At 38.2% G+C, this 13457-nt stretch overlaps 1 protein-coding gene across 16 annotated transcripts in view; it reads left to right on the forward strand.

Annotated features, from left to right (window-relative positions):
* Window positions 1-13457, forward strand: part of SPTLC3 (serine palmitoyltransferase long chain base subunit 3) — a 115319-nt gene that overhangs the window by 13045 nt on the left and 88817 nt on the right. For 4 of the 16 annotated variants that reach the window (XM_035322741.1, XM_035322739.1, XM_035322755.1 and 1 more), the window contains 4 exons: window positions 257-371; window positions 3767-3888; window positions 6437-6497; window positions 8136-11921. The gene's annotated coding sequence lies outside the window, so the exon portion shown is untranslated. The other 12 variants (XM_035322743.1, XM_035322746.1, XM_035322744.1 and 9 more) reach the window with 11 other exon arrangements.

Consider the following 13457-nt stretch of genomic DNA (forward strand, 5'->3'; position numbering starts at 1 on the left):
CTGCTAGAAGCTAAGAGGGTCTGGAGCATGGCAGTTGCAGTGGGAAGGGAAGAAGGGGTAAGGCCGCTCTCCTGCTTATTTCACAGAAGTAGGATAGTACAAGTCATTCTCCAGAATACCAGTTCTCTATCCCTGCTCCACCCCTTTTTATCCACCTTTTTTTCAATGAAAAGGGATTCTAGCACCCTTCCCTGCTGAGTATTCAGTTTTGCCTGTCCTGATAAGAAATATTGAGTCATCTCTGTTCTATTTCTAGCATGTTTTCATCCACTGGAGAGAGGGAAATTATATAAAAAAAAAAAAAAAAAATGCATGAACGCTGCACTAAATCCATGATGTCAGCTGCTGTTTGCCAGCCTAGTGAACAGCAGGTGAGGAAATAAACTTTTAAAGGTAAAACACTGTCTTAGATGTACCTTAGCTGTAGTGAAAACTCTGGAACTGAGGGACGTGTACCAGTGTCAGAGCAAGCTGTAGCTGATCACTTATTTAAGCAACATTTAAAAAAAAAAAAAAAAAAAAAGGCAGCACAAGACCCCTGTCCTGGGTTACAGTGTCACATACTGAAAAGGTTGCTTGGAAATCCAAGCTGCTAAAGATAGCTGGAGAAGTCACTTCCCAAGCTAAGGGATGAATGCTAGTAGCTGGTGAGTGGAATGAGACCTGGCTAAAAGTGCTCTAAGGCCCTACTTGTTTAGCCTTCTCCAGTGATATTTTAATATGTGCTTCTTTGTTTGACACGGGGACTTGTTTCAACAGAACCAGAGTGACTAGAAAACACAACACTTGATTCCAGTTCTTTCTTGAGGTCTGTCAAACTTACCTTGCATAATGTAACAATTAAAGATCACATGGAATATAGGAATGAATAAATGAATGCCATAGGACAGGAGCTCTGTTTTTTCGTGTCTTTGCGCAACATGCAAAAGGCTCCAGTCATAAATTTTCTTCCTGTAAAAATGTGAGCGTATTTAATGAAAAAGCCATGACTGAAGTTAATATCTTGAAAGAGAACTTGCTGTTCTAGAATTCCTTCAGATGAATTTATTCTCTGGTTTATGTACCAGCTTTGAGCTGAATCTTGGAGTCCTAGCTCCTGAATAATGGCAGTATTTTTGGAACATCAGGGTTTGTTCAGCTTCCTAAAGCTTTTGTAACAAATGCAGGGTGTTTTAGACTTGTGCAGTAAATCTGAAAAATTAATAACCTCAAGTAAGGAACTGAAACATATTTTTGTTGTTGTTTAAATAAAGTTACTGTGCAATTAAACGCAAGGCTTAAACACATTTCTAAAACCATCTCTCTCAGAACTTTGTGGATTTAAAAGATTTTGGAATCGTTTTGCAATATTGACCCATCTGCAAATTGAGACTGATTTCTAGGATGAATTTTTAAATTCTCATTCAGACTCTTATCCTCCCATCTTTCGCATGGTACCTCTTCAGAACTTCGTTGACTTGAGAGAAGAACAAAACTGGGACAGAATTACAGCTAAGCCTGGTTAAAACAAAATAGCATTTAAGTCACAAAGCCATGGATGGAGCAAAACTCTCAAAGTTCAAAAGAATTTCTGCCAAAGTGAAAATATACGAAATAGTATTTAGAAAACCTTTTGAAATTTTATAGCAGCTAAGTAAGATGAACAGTAATTTGATTTCTTCCTTCTGTTTGAAATAACTGTCAACAATAGTAAAGTATCATCAGACTGCTGAAGGAAAAAAAAATTAGTTTTCATAAGGCAACCTACCTACTGGCTCTTTACCTTTATGACTGATAAGCAACACAGACATTTTTTCTCTCTTAACATGTATTTCCCTGAGAGAGAGAATGGACAGAACTGAAATAATGAATAGCAAAACTACAGGCAATAACAACAGGAAATGAGACTAAAGTTAATCCATGTGTGGAGTCACGTTTAACACAGTCTAATTCTATGCCACGTCTTGAAATGATTTGTTCAATGGCAATGGGGAAGGCAAATAATTTACTCTATCATGTCACTAAGTTTAGTAATGCTAATAAAGAGGTGTTGAAGCATAACAACTACTTGGTTAAGTAGTTCTATTGACTTCAGTAGGTCTAATCACATGAAGTGCTTCATTGAATGAGTAAGAATTGCAAAACATAGCCATTTGTTGTTAGATCAAAAAAATATATTTTGGGTATTTCACAATGCTACTTTCTTTTAAACTGGGTAGCATTACTAGTCCTCATCTGAGACTGTATAAATCTCACACTTCTGGAACACTTCTGGAACAATTACCTTACGAGAACAATGAACAATAACTTCTAGGCTTTGTGTGAAATCCCTTTGTAATTTCCTGCTCAGAAACTAGGCTTTGTGTGAAATCCCGTCGTAATTTCCTGCTCAGAAACTGAAATTTCATCATTAAATATATGTTAATGCTACGTCTTTTGGATGAGTTTTTTTTACTAATACTGAGAAGATTTGTGTTCCTGGTCAAGTATCAGTTGTCTTAATGTTTCAGAGGTTTGTAGCTAAGAACAACTTACCTGGATTGATTCAGTGATGACACAGAGAAGGAACGGATGGCATAGAGCTATCCCTGCTCCTTTCATCACGTCAGCAACTGGAAATGATGATAATACCACGCTGGCTTATTCCAAATTATGGAGACCAGTGAACAGACTAGCCTGACTGGCAGGAGATCTTGGAAAAAGAGACTCAAGTCTGCCTTGGACAGCTACAGAGGTTAAATGCCTCTGGATCATGTTGCTGATGAAAGAGGTCAGTAGAGAAATGGCCCAAGAAAGAGATTTTGCAATCACCTTGGTGTTTGTAAGGTTCTTTCACCCTTTGGCTTGGGTGAGTTACCCTGTTGACTTCACTGTGTCTAACCACATGAAGTACTTCATTTAAGGAGTAAGAATTGCAGATTTGACTTTATGATCAAATACTAGGTAAGAATGTAGTAGTGGTATGATACTTGTATGTGGAAGAAGTCTAGGATATACTAGACTTCCTGGTGCTTACTGCTGTATTTTTGCAGTAGAATTCTGCTTACTGCAATACTCTTTTCGTCTTGGTCAGGTTTTCTGTATTACTGTTGATTTTGTCTGACTATGACATTCTAGTAAGATATTTTTTTTCTTTTTGTACAGTGGGATAGAGACAGAACTGTATCACCTGTGCAACTTATGAAGTCTTAATCCTTACAACGATATTAAATTGTCAGGTGCCACAACATTTCTTTGGTTTGCGTACAGATTCCTAAGCAAATATGTGTGCCATATAAAAAAAGAAATTCCAGTAATTGCCTAATGTTATGAGCACTCACAGCTGATTGACATCTCAATGCATACAGAGGACAAATTCTGGTAATGTTGCTTAAGAAACCAGGGAGATAGTATTTTCATGTGCTTATGGCTTGCAACCATTTTCATTTTGTCTTATTGTACATAATGAGAGAATAAAGAAAGGCACAATTTGTGAGTAAAAACAGATTTTGTTCCAAAAGAAAGGAAACTTGTTGGGATTTTTTTATTTGGGCCTGTGGTACAGATTGTTATAGACCACCAAATACAAATTTTTGGTATGAGTTATTTATTGGTATGAGTCTTTATGAAGTTTCTTCTGTGGCTTGGTGAACATGCTTTTAACAAGGGCATACTTACAGTTTGGAAGGAATGAAAGTATTTACAATGCTGAGATTTCAAAAAGCAAAATGAAAAGAAACTTTAAAATGTGTAAAATTGTTTGTTTGGTAAATAAAAAGTGAATAAAATTACCTATTTGTTTTTTCAGACAGGAAAGTGAGATTTGGATAAACTTCGGATCACCCACTTTACAAGTGTTTTACTCTTGACTGCTCTGTCAAGTGTTGAGGTCATTTGCCCAAAGACCACTTGCCCGATGAGTGGAAGAAGGTAAGCTCATAATTCTTGTGCTTCTAGAAGACTCTACTTCATCATTGTATTTAGTCTAGATTCCTAACTTTAGCACCATTTAATATGCCTGCTACTAAGCGTATGAACAATTCCCCAAATATTAAAGTTTAACCCTTTACCCAATATAGCAATTTCCCATACTTTTTCCCCACAAGTACAGTAGCTTATATTGTATTTCTTTTTATTACTTGAGGCAAGTTCTGTCGGCCCATCTGAAAGGATCTTAGTTTATATGAGCCGCTCCCTGAACTCAAGAATGAGCAGAATTCTTTGAAAATTGAAATTCAGAAAAATTATCTCACTCCTGAAAGTTCTAGAGTAGTACTTGAAAAATATTGCGACAAGGTCTGTGCTGCTAAGTATGATTTTGGGGGTGATGGGACTTAAATTTTGATCTAATGGGTTTTGCATTGGTGCTTGAAAATGCAACCCAATTGCATCTGAAACTTTTGGAAAGGAGAATGAATAAAATCATTATTATTTTAAATATGCTTTATGATATTTCCGTTGTTGATGTTGGCTGTATCCAATAAGTCATGACAACCAATGGTAAAATAGTTTTTGAAATCAGCATAACTACTGAAAAACGGTAAAGCTAAGTAGGTGTTTTCAGAGGAAAGTACAACTGTACTGGATTTCCATTGATCACATTATGATAGTGGCAGGCTTTTAATACAGAGAACAGGTGGTTTGAGATTTCAGTTTTATGTTAAAATTAATAAAAAGAAAATAAAAGAATTTAGAAGCTTCATTTCTCAAAGGAAATATTCAAAATCTATGGGTACGTGTGAACTTTTAGAGCATATTAAAGACATTATTATATACTATTCAGCCTATGAACACTGGAGAAAAAAAAGAGAGAGATTATGGAAATAATGGTAATAACAGCAAAAGAGCAGAGGTCTTTATCCCAAGTTTTAATAGATCAAAACAATTCAGGCAGATGTAGCACCCCCAAGATCTCCAAAATTATCCATAAGATTCACTTGGCAACCTGGATGCCTGATTTTTCTACACAAAACTTAGTCTTCAGTATTTAAATGATCAAATTAGTGCAGACGTAGGCTATTTAAGGTGTGCACTGCTGATTATTAACTGAAAAACTGGGTGTACTTTATAAATTTTATCTAAACCCTGTCTTGAATAGTAGGTTTCACCATTAACGGTGCTGGAATACTGTACTGGGTCTGGCTGGGATGTTAACTTTCCCTGCAGCAGCCCATACAGTGCTGCGCTCTGCACTTGTAGCTAGAACAGCAGTGGGATCACACCAGTGTTGTGTCTGCTGCTGAGAAGTGCTGGCACAGCATCAGGACTCTCTCTGACCCTCCTAGGGGGTGGGCAAAAAGTGAGAAAGAAACATCAGCAGGGCAGCTGACCTAAACCACCCAAAGGGATATTCCATACCATATGATGTCACACTCAGCAATAAAAGGTGGAAAAAGGAAGAAGAGGGGAGGGGTGGGCTCTCGTTGCGAAAACGTCTGTCCTCCTCCCGAACACTGGCTACGTGCGTTGAGGCCCTGCTTCAAGGACGTGGTCAAGCATTGCTCATTTGTGGGAAGTAGAGAGTAATTTCTTTCCTCTGCACTTCCACATAGCCTTTACTTGTTTTGTTTAGTTATTCCCTTTCCCCCTCCCTTTTCCCCTTTCCCTTTTTTCCCTTTAGTTGAATTGTTTAATTAATAATAATGTTTCCTTAATTATATATATATATATATTTCCCCTTTTTAATTAAATCATCCTTATCTCAACCCGTGAGTTGTTCTTTCCTTTACTTCTTCCCCTCCTCATCTGAGGAGGGGGAGTGAGAGAGCGGTTGTGGTGTTCAACTGCCTAGCACGGTAAAACCACCACAAATACAAATTGAAAATTTGAAATGTATGGATTCTTTATCAATTCAAGAATAATATCCAAAATTATGTGCAAATGCTAATGCATGAAATTTAGGTCTGGTTATAATGTGTCTGTTTGACATCTTTTACTGATCTATAATAAATCATCTATGGATTTATTAATCTCTTTTTTTCACAAGTCCACTACATGAGTAGTTAGAAATTGAATATGTCGGCCATGACTGGCGATTTATTTACACTGCTGTAACTCCGCTGACACGTAGCAACTTAAGGAAATAATGTATTACTGCAGTGCAAGAGAAGAATGAGATTTTTAACCCTAACTGAAGAAGGAATCACATCTGAGAGTAACAAGAAATATGCTGAATTTATCTAACAGCTACACATTAAGTGGTAAAAGAAAAATTGAGAGAAACAGTACACCTAAGCAAAGATCTAGCCATCCAACAATCAGGTGACCTGACATTTGGACATATAATAGTGTCCTGCATAACTCACATGCATAAAACAGCTGGAATTAGTTCATGTATCACCATTTTACTCCACTGTATACTAAGGTTTCAGCACATCTCCCTGTAGCAACTGGAACACTCAATGCAGCGTGGGTTTTACACAATGCAATATTAAAATGAGAAATACTATGTATAACATGTATACTTTGGGGCTTTTAGGTATGTCCACTGCAACTGGGGGTACTTGGGTCATCAGAGTGATGGTCTGGCAATCCATGAGGTAATGTCTGCTTTGAATTAACTTAATTAGTACATACAACTACCATAGTTCTGGTTGCACTGCTATCAAGAGCAAAAATCCCTGCTGCAGTCTACTCTGCTTTTCAATTAAGGGTAATTTTTAGTGATACATAAGCACCTGGAGGTGTGATTGGAGCTCCACTATGTTCCATATGTAAAATGGTCTGGAGAGCCTACAACAAATTTGAAACATAAGACATAGAGCTGGTGGGGAGCCAAATTCAGAATATGTTCTGCGCCAGGGGTGTGCAAAGAGCATAAACAGAGCATCTGCTCTAGTCAGCAATGTTTGAGCTTCCCTTTGAAAACAAGTACTTTTGTGTAGGTGTGAAAAACTTTTCCTCCTTTCTCCTCAAAGTGCACAATTGCTAGAAATGTATCTTCATTTAAATTATTAGCACTTCATCCCTTTCAAAAGCAGTTTTTGAAAAATTCTTCAGCTTCGTTTGGCTTTATTTTCAGTTTCTGAGATAAGAAGGGTCATTTGGTTTTAAAATGCTTCCTGATCCCTTCATGAACCTGGTTAGTGTAATCAAGCTGTTAAACTGAATTCATCCTTGTCTTCATATGAGTTATAGTCTTAAAAGTTTTTGAAAGCTTATGAAACTGCCAGTTTGTGTGGTCTAACAAGTGTTCACACAGGGTGCCTAGTTCTCCACACTGTTTCAATGGGTGTATTGGTTTATAACTGTATATTTCCAGCTCTGATCAGTTCAGTAACTTTACTCACATCAAAGGAAACCCTTGATTCCCAATAAATACTTGTATGTATCATTGCTTTGCTGCCAGCCTGAGATCATAACTGGAAATCTCTTCCGTTACTTATCCTCATGCAAACATTTTTTATTATCAACATCTAGTAAGAATTCTCAGAATTTTCTGTGGCTACTCTGCTGTGCTTTTTTTTTTTTTTTTTTTTTTTCCCTGAGGATTTTGTGGCCAGGGAGAATGGATGAAGGCCAAAAGCTCTTTGTGCTTTACTGAGAGCTTATCCACAAAAATCTGTTGACAGGAAGAGAAGATACAAATGATAGATTGTGATGATAAAACAGTACAGATGAAATTCAGATAGTGTAAAAGATCAAGTCCCTGCCTGCTCCATGCTGTTTCCCAAGAGCTTCCCTTGAGCCATCCAGGAAAGAACTGGAGAGGATTAATGAGGTGTGTCTAATTATAAAGGTGATACCTGTTCTGAACTGCCCAGAGCTGAATTTTGGGGGTTTACAGATATTATTATTTTTTATTTTCCTTTTAGATACGTGGAATCAGACGGGAGGGAAAGAATATAAAAGAGTAGTTCAGGTGGAAGAGACCCTTAAAGATCATCTAGTCCAGATAAAGAGGAGGAAGAAAATGTTGATTGCATGAAAAAAAATAAGGAATCTCCTATTTCTTTCGTGGAAGTCCTTTTTACATGCACCTGTGTGCATGTGACTTCCCACAGAACTATGTTTTGTGCCACTTCCTGATCTATGAGCCTGAAAGCAGGTTAGTAACAGTCCACCTCTGCAATAAAAATCATCTTTCTGGGATGTCACTGTACTAAATAACAACAATTTTGCAAGGACCCATTTGGGGAAAAAGAAAAGAAAGTCAATTAAAACCTTTTCCTTCCCAGCCTCCTTTGCCAGAGTTGAAAAATGAAAGTTGCAGGGTTGTAGAAACCCCGTGAATGAAATTCACAGTTGCAGCATAGGGAATGAAATTAAATATTCAGTCTTTGGTACAGCCTTCAAGTTTGTGGATCTCTCCATAAGGACTGTGAATTTGCACAATAGACTTTCTTTCCTTAGGTACATATATCCATGATCCCTAAGAAGTTCTTGCACCCTAGTAGCTCACAGGTGAGAGTGAAATCCCTAAAAATGTCTCTTAGGGAAAACCAATGCTGCTCAGAAGCCTGGAGTCACCTTTCCAGCTATGAAGTAACACTTCTCTATCCATTAACCCTTAGAGAGGTGTCCACTCCCCTAAGGATGTAGCTGCAGTCTGAGGTGAGAAGGACAGACCTCTTCCCCCTGAATGGCAACCTCCATGTCCCTTAGAAAAGGAGCAATATTGAGGAACCTGTCAAGACTTGATATGCACATGGAGGGCAAAAGTTAAATAAAGTTTACATAAACAGGAAAAAAGGTTCTTCCATCCACACAGTAGTCATTTATTTGTATATGCTGACAGGATAAAGCTGCTAAACCTCTGTTCTTGCTTCACCAAGGGAAGTTTTTGTAGCATACCTGTTGTTTTTTGGCTTCCCAGCCCTTAGTCATGCTTCCACTGGCCTTTTGGACAGGCCTGGAACAGTCTCATCTCCTCTCAGTCTTGAGCTTGACTCAGCCTGACTTCAGATCCTGACTCTCAGCCAGGGACAGCTCAGCTTTCACAGCTGGACATGGCTTCATGCACTAGTGCCCACACCGCTGGCTGTGCTTTTCCTGTCAGACCATAAGTATTTTGTGGTGAATTCAGGGAAATTTATTTTTTTTAAGTGATGCAGGACTACCTTGTTTGTAGGAGCTTCCTGCTCTGGAGATCTCACAGCCTGTCTTCTGGAATTTCATATAAACCAGCTAAGCTGTGAAACATGCAATTTTTTCCCTGTGGTTGATCTTCCCAAGCAGCCTCCCACTTCAGTAGTCTATGCTACTCCAACCCATCCTTGCCTTTTGCCCCTGCTTAATTTTTCAAGCAGCCTATAACAATTCCCTCCGAACTGCATGTAGAGAGCATGTCCCAGACATCTCAAATGCTTTGGGAGAGGATCTCTTAAAGCTGGTGGAGCTGCATCATCTCTGCAGGACTCTGGAAGGGCTCTGCAGGACTCTGATCCAGCCCAGCCTGCATACAGCCGGCCTCCAGGTTGAGCAAGGACGGGTGGGAGTGTTGCCTTAGCAGAGCCCTGCCTGTTGTACCATGTCCTCTCTGTTGCACTGCTGGTTGGGTGCATCTGCCTATGCCATGGGTCTTTGTTCTAAGATGCTCTAGGATTATTTCCTGACCAAATTTTGTATATCCTTCAGGGGGCAGTTGTGCAAGGGCACTTGAGAAGATCCATTGGCAGTTGTGTGCAGTTTTACACCCAGGTATAGGGTAACATCTCTACCCTTTCCCACAGATGTGTTGGCTAGACAAGGTTTAAAGTAGCAAACATGGATTAGGGGTTCTTCCATGTGAAAGTTTAGGAAGTTTAGCCTATACCCAGTGCTGGGGAAGTCTGGATGAATCTGGAAAGACACCCAAGAAGATGACTGACCAGCAGATACATGATGCTTGGTATTGCTTATTTTGCTTTGTTGCTATAATTCTCCTCTGTCCGTTTATTTCAGCCTCACTGATCACTACATGATGATTTTATGATCATGTCTGAGGCAGGAATTGTCTCAGATATCCACGTCTCCACAAGGACCAAACATACTGGGATCCTAATCAGAGAACAAGTCTTTGGTGGTACTCAGAATTAATAATATGGACTTCTGTTTTAAGAGAAGTGATCAGGAGAGCAGGCGGACTTTTTAGCTCTGTTCTCCGCCACTGGGGCATGCTCTGCTGCTAATTTAATTATTACAAAAACTATGACATTTAACAAATTGAATTGCGTGTTCCAGTTTTTTCAGTCCCTATTTGACATAGGTGTCTGGCCTGCACAAATAAGCATAAAGCTAGCAGGTGCCTCTGCATAGATCCTTATTGCTTCTTGTAAATTTGCACCTGTCATGAACTGAAATGATGAGGATCTTGCAGATAGATTGCAAGACCATTTCACAACTATATCATAACTAACTGTTCTCTGGGATAAACAGGAATCCTGTGGAAATCGTTCTGGATTACGACATTACAGTTTTCTGGGGATCAGCTCTCACACTTTCTTGCAACACTGTACTTTTGTAATGGTAGATAATCCAGCAGTGCTATTACAGCTGGGGACCCTGTGGCCACTCTCATGACACCAAATGGTTGGTCTGAGCCAAAACTCTATCAGAAGGTTGAATATTTGTGTCCCTATTTCTTGAATGTATCAGCAGAAGTCAACAGTCTTACCCATCCTGTGCAACAACGGTAGTGCATGACAGAAACATTTTCCTACAGAACTGAGAGACTGCTTAGACAGAGCCCTGCCTGTCATTTCTCTCCTCTTTGCTCTTAAACTTTGGCTAATTAACTGTATCTATCTTACTTTTAGTACCATGCTCCTCTGCAATTTATCTCCAAGCATTTTGCAAAGGCTTTTTGTTCTCATTTCAAGAGATGGGTCAGCCAAAAGCCAGTGGAATACTATGATAACGACAAAGCAAGGAGCAATACCTAGACCCTGGGAAATGACTGGTGGCTTTCCTACAAATTTATTGTGATTTTAGCCACATCTTATAAATTTTATTAACATCTCTCTGGAACATGGTGTGTGGTCTGCTAATAACCTTAGGAATTCTCCACCTTCTTACCAGTGTACAAAGATCAACTTTGTCCCTTCTGACTAGTACCCAAGCTACTGAAGTGAAGCACATGTATGATCTTAATAGATTGGGGTCCCCTGCTGTTAAAATACACACAGTTCTTTTACAGTCAGCATAATAAGTTTTTCCTCCCATTTTCCAGAATGATAAAAGGGGAAAATATATTGCTGTTTGTGGTTTTGGTGTTGTACAGCCCACAATTACTGGGTCTCTCCTCTAGTGCCCATGCAGGGCAGACCCTCATGCATTTAAATAATTGATTTGTATGCAGCTAATAAGTAGCATGATAGATATGGATGTAAAAGCCAGATGGCTTTGAGTAAGATGGTGCTCTAAAGGGCACAATTCAACATTTTATTCTCCAGTAGCAATACCACATCCTGTTTACAGATTATCTGTGTTTATCTGGCCAGACACAGATGCTATAAATCATTTGCTCCAAATGGAGTCAGGGCAGGAATTTTACTTATCCCCTAGTGGTGTTTGTTTTGTGAGCTTTGGCTTTTAGAGTATGGTTAAAAGAAAACCAAAAGGACAGTAGTTCTCTGGGGTTTTTAAAACTGCTTATTTAAATTTGCATTTAAATGTAATCCCCTCTTTTTAGTGCTGCCTGTTTGTGATCTTAAATGTGTTAGACATATTGAAAAATAAAGTTAATATAGCATATTAATTATTTTATTCCTATAAAGGCAATGTTATTTCATTGGTCTTGAAGCAGATAACAAGTGTAGACTGTGACAGACCGGGACTAGAGAGAGAATTTGCATCATCTGAACTGTTATCTAATCAGAGATTCCCCTCACCCACAAACCTGAATGAAAAAAATGTAAGGCATACATAAGATGTTAATTATATTACTTTGTGCCCTGGAAGGTACTCAGTCTCTTGGGAGGTTTACCTGGCAGATGTGTTAGTTGAGTCACTAGAAGCTGCCGAGGGGAAGAACCACAACTGTGGTAAGTTTTATTGTTTTACCTTTTCACAACACAGTCGAGATGATCAGTAAATGGCTGGGAAAATTGAATGTTTTGCCATGAAAGCTGAAAAAGAAATAATCTCTGGAAGAATGCTTGGTGGGCTTGGTTCCCAGGTGCAGAGAGCATTCTCCTATGTCACCTCTTTTGATTTATCAGGGTCTCATAAATGATAGGAAAGTGTTACTTTGACTGTTCATTCCACCTACTTCTACATTGTCCTCATCTCAGTCTTTTCCTTGCAAACTCCTGGACAGTAATTATGACTAGCAATTGATCTTACCACTACATATTCACAATTCATCTATAACTGAATTATGCTCACAGATACCTTACTGAAGGCTACAAAAGATTGATTCATACAGAAATGAGCCATTCTTGCCTAGGAAAAACACCAACAAAATCAAAAACTAGGAAATCTGAGTTCTGGTGCTGAATCTGGTGTAACTGTGAAGTTACATAACTCTGAAAATATGTCAGTGTTTTACTCTTGCTGTGTCGGTTTTAGTGAGATAGGAAGATGTTGCTTTGGGGTTGTTGTTTTTTGTGTGTGTGTGTTTTGTTGTTGTTGTTGTTTTGTTTTTGTTTTTGTTTTTTTGACCAAAACTGTCACTGCCTTATTAATTTGAATATGTATGTAAAAGGTTTCTTTCCAAAGATATCAAAATCAAACCTAATTAGGGATGGATTTCTTCTTTGGTTATTCTACTATGTAGTGTATTATGGAGTTTTTCTACAGATCTTAAAGGAAATCTCTGCAAACAACCAAGTGGTATGAAATGAATCAAAATGCAGAAGGAAAAACACGAATATATATTTCTTTTAAATACATTTCATTTCAGGTCTCCCTTGTGTTTATAAACTTTTGGTCCCTACCTATTGAAGGCATCCCACTTTGCAAATCACTTCAAAAGAGAAAATACATTTTAGCACCTCAATAGGTGGCTAAGAAGTTTTCAAAATCAACGTGTTATTCTTATGTATTTTCACAGTGGCTCATTTAACACTGTGAATCTCCTCCATTCCATATATTTCACTTGTAGGCTGCATTTTCTCTATATTGCTTAATTTCCTTGGCAAGATTAAATCATTATTTTTCTAATTAAAATACTCAAAGACTTTTACTTTCCCAGCCTTCCATCCTTACTGTTTTCCAATATGGATATTATAATACAGTTTTCCTTTAATCTGTCTCCACGCTAATTTTAATTATTTTGGGAAGAAGAAATTCTGTCACATGTGGCCAAGATTGTATATACTATTATGTTTTTCTACTAAAATCTAAAACACAAGTGTTCTGTCCAGCAAAGAAGGTATATATGCAAGTATTTCCATAATCAATGAACTCTTCTCTTAAAAGCAAACATATATATTCTGCTTAGTAGTTTCCCATTTGATTAAAGCCGAGCTGGTTTATACCCCAGTTAATCAACTTTATAAAAGCCCATTTCTCATTGATTGGAATACCATGCGATTTAACCCATTACTAGCCAAGGTGAGTTTTAAAGGGACAGTTCA

This window comes from Oxyura jamaicensis, chromosome 3 (assembly GCF_011077185.1).
Source record: "Oxyura jamaicensis isolate SHBP4307 breed ruddy duck chromosome 3, BPBGC_Ojam_1.0, whole genome shotgun sequence".
NCBI classification, from domain to species: domain Eukaryota; kingdom Metazoa; phylum Chordata; class Aves; order Anseriformes; family Anatidae; genus Oxyura; species Oxyura jamaicensis.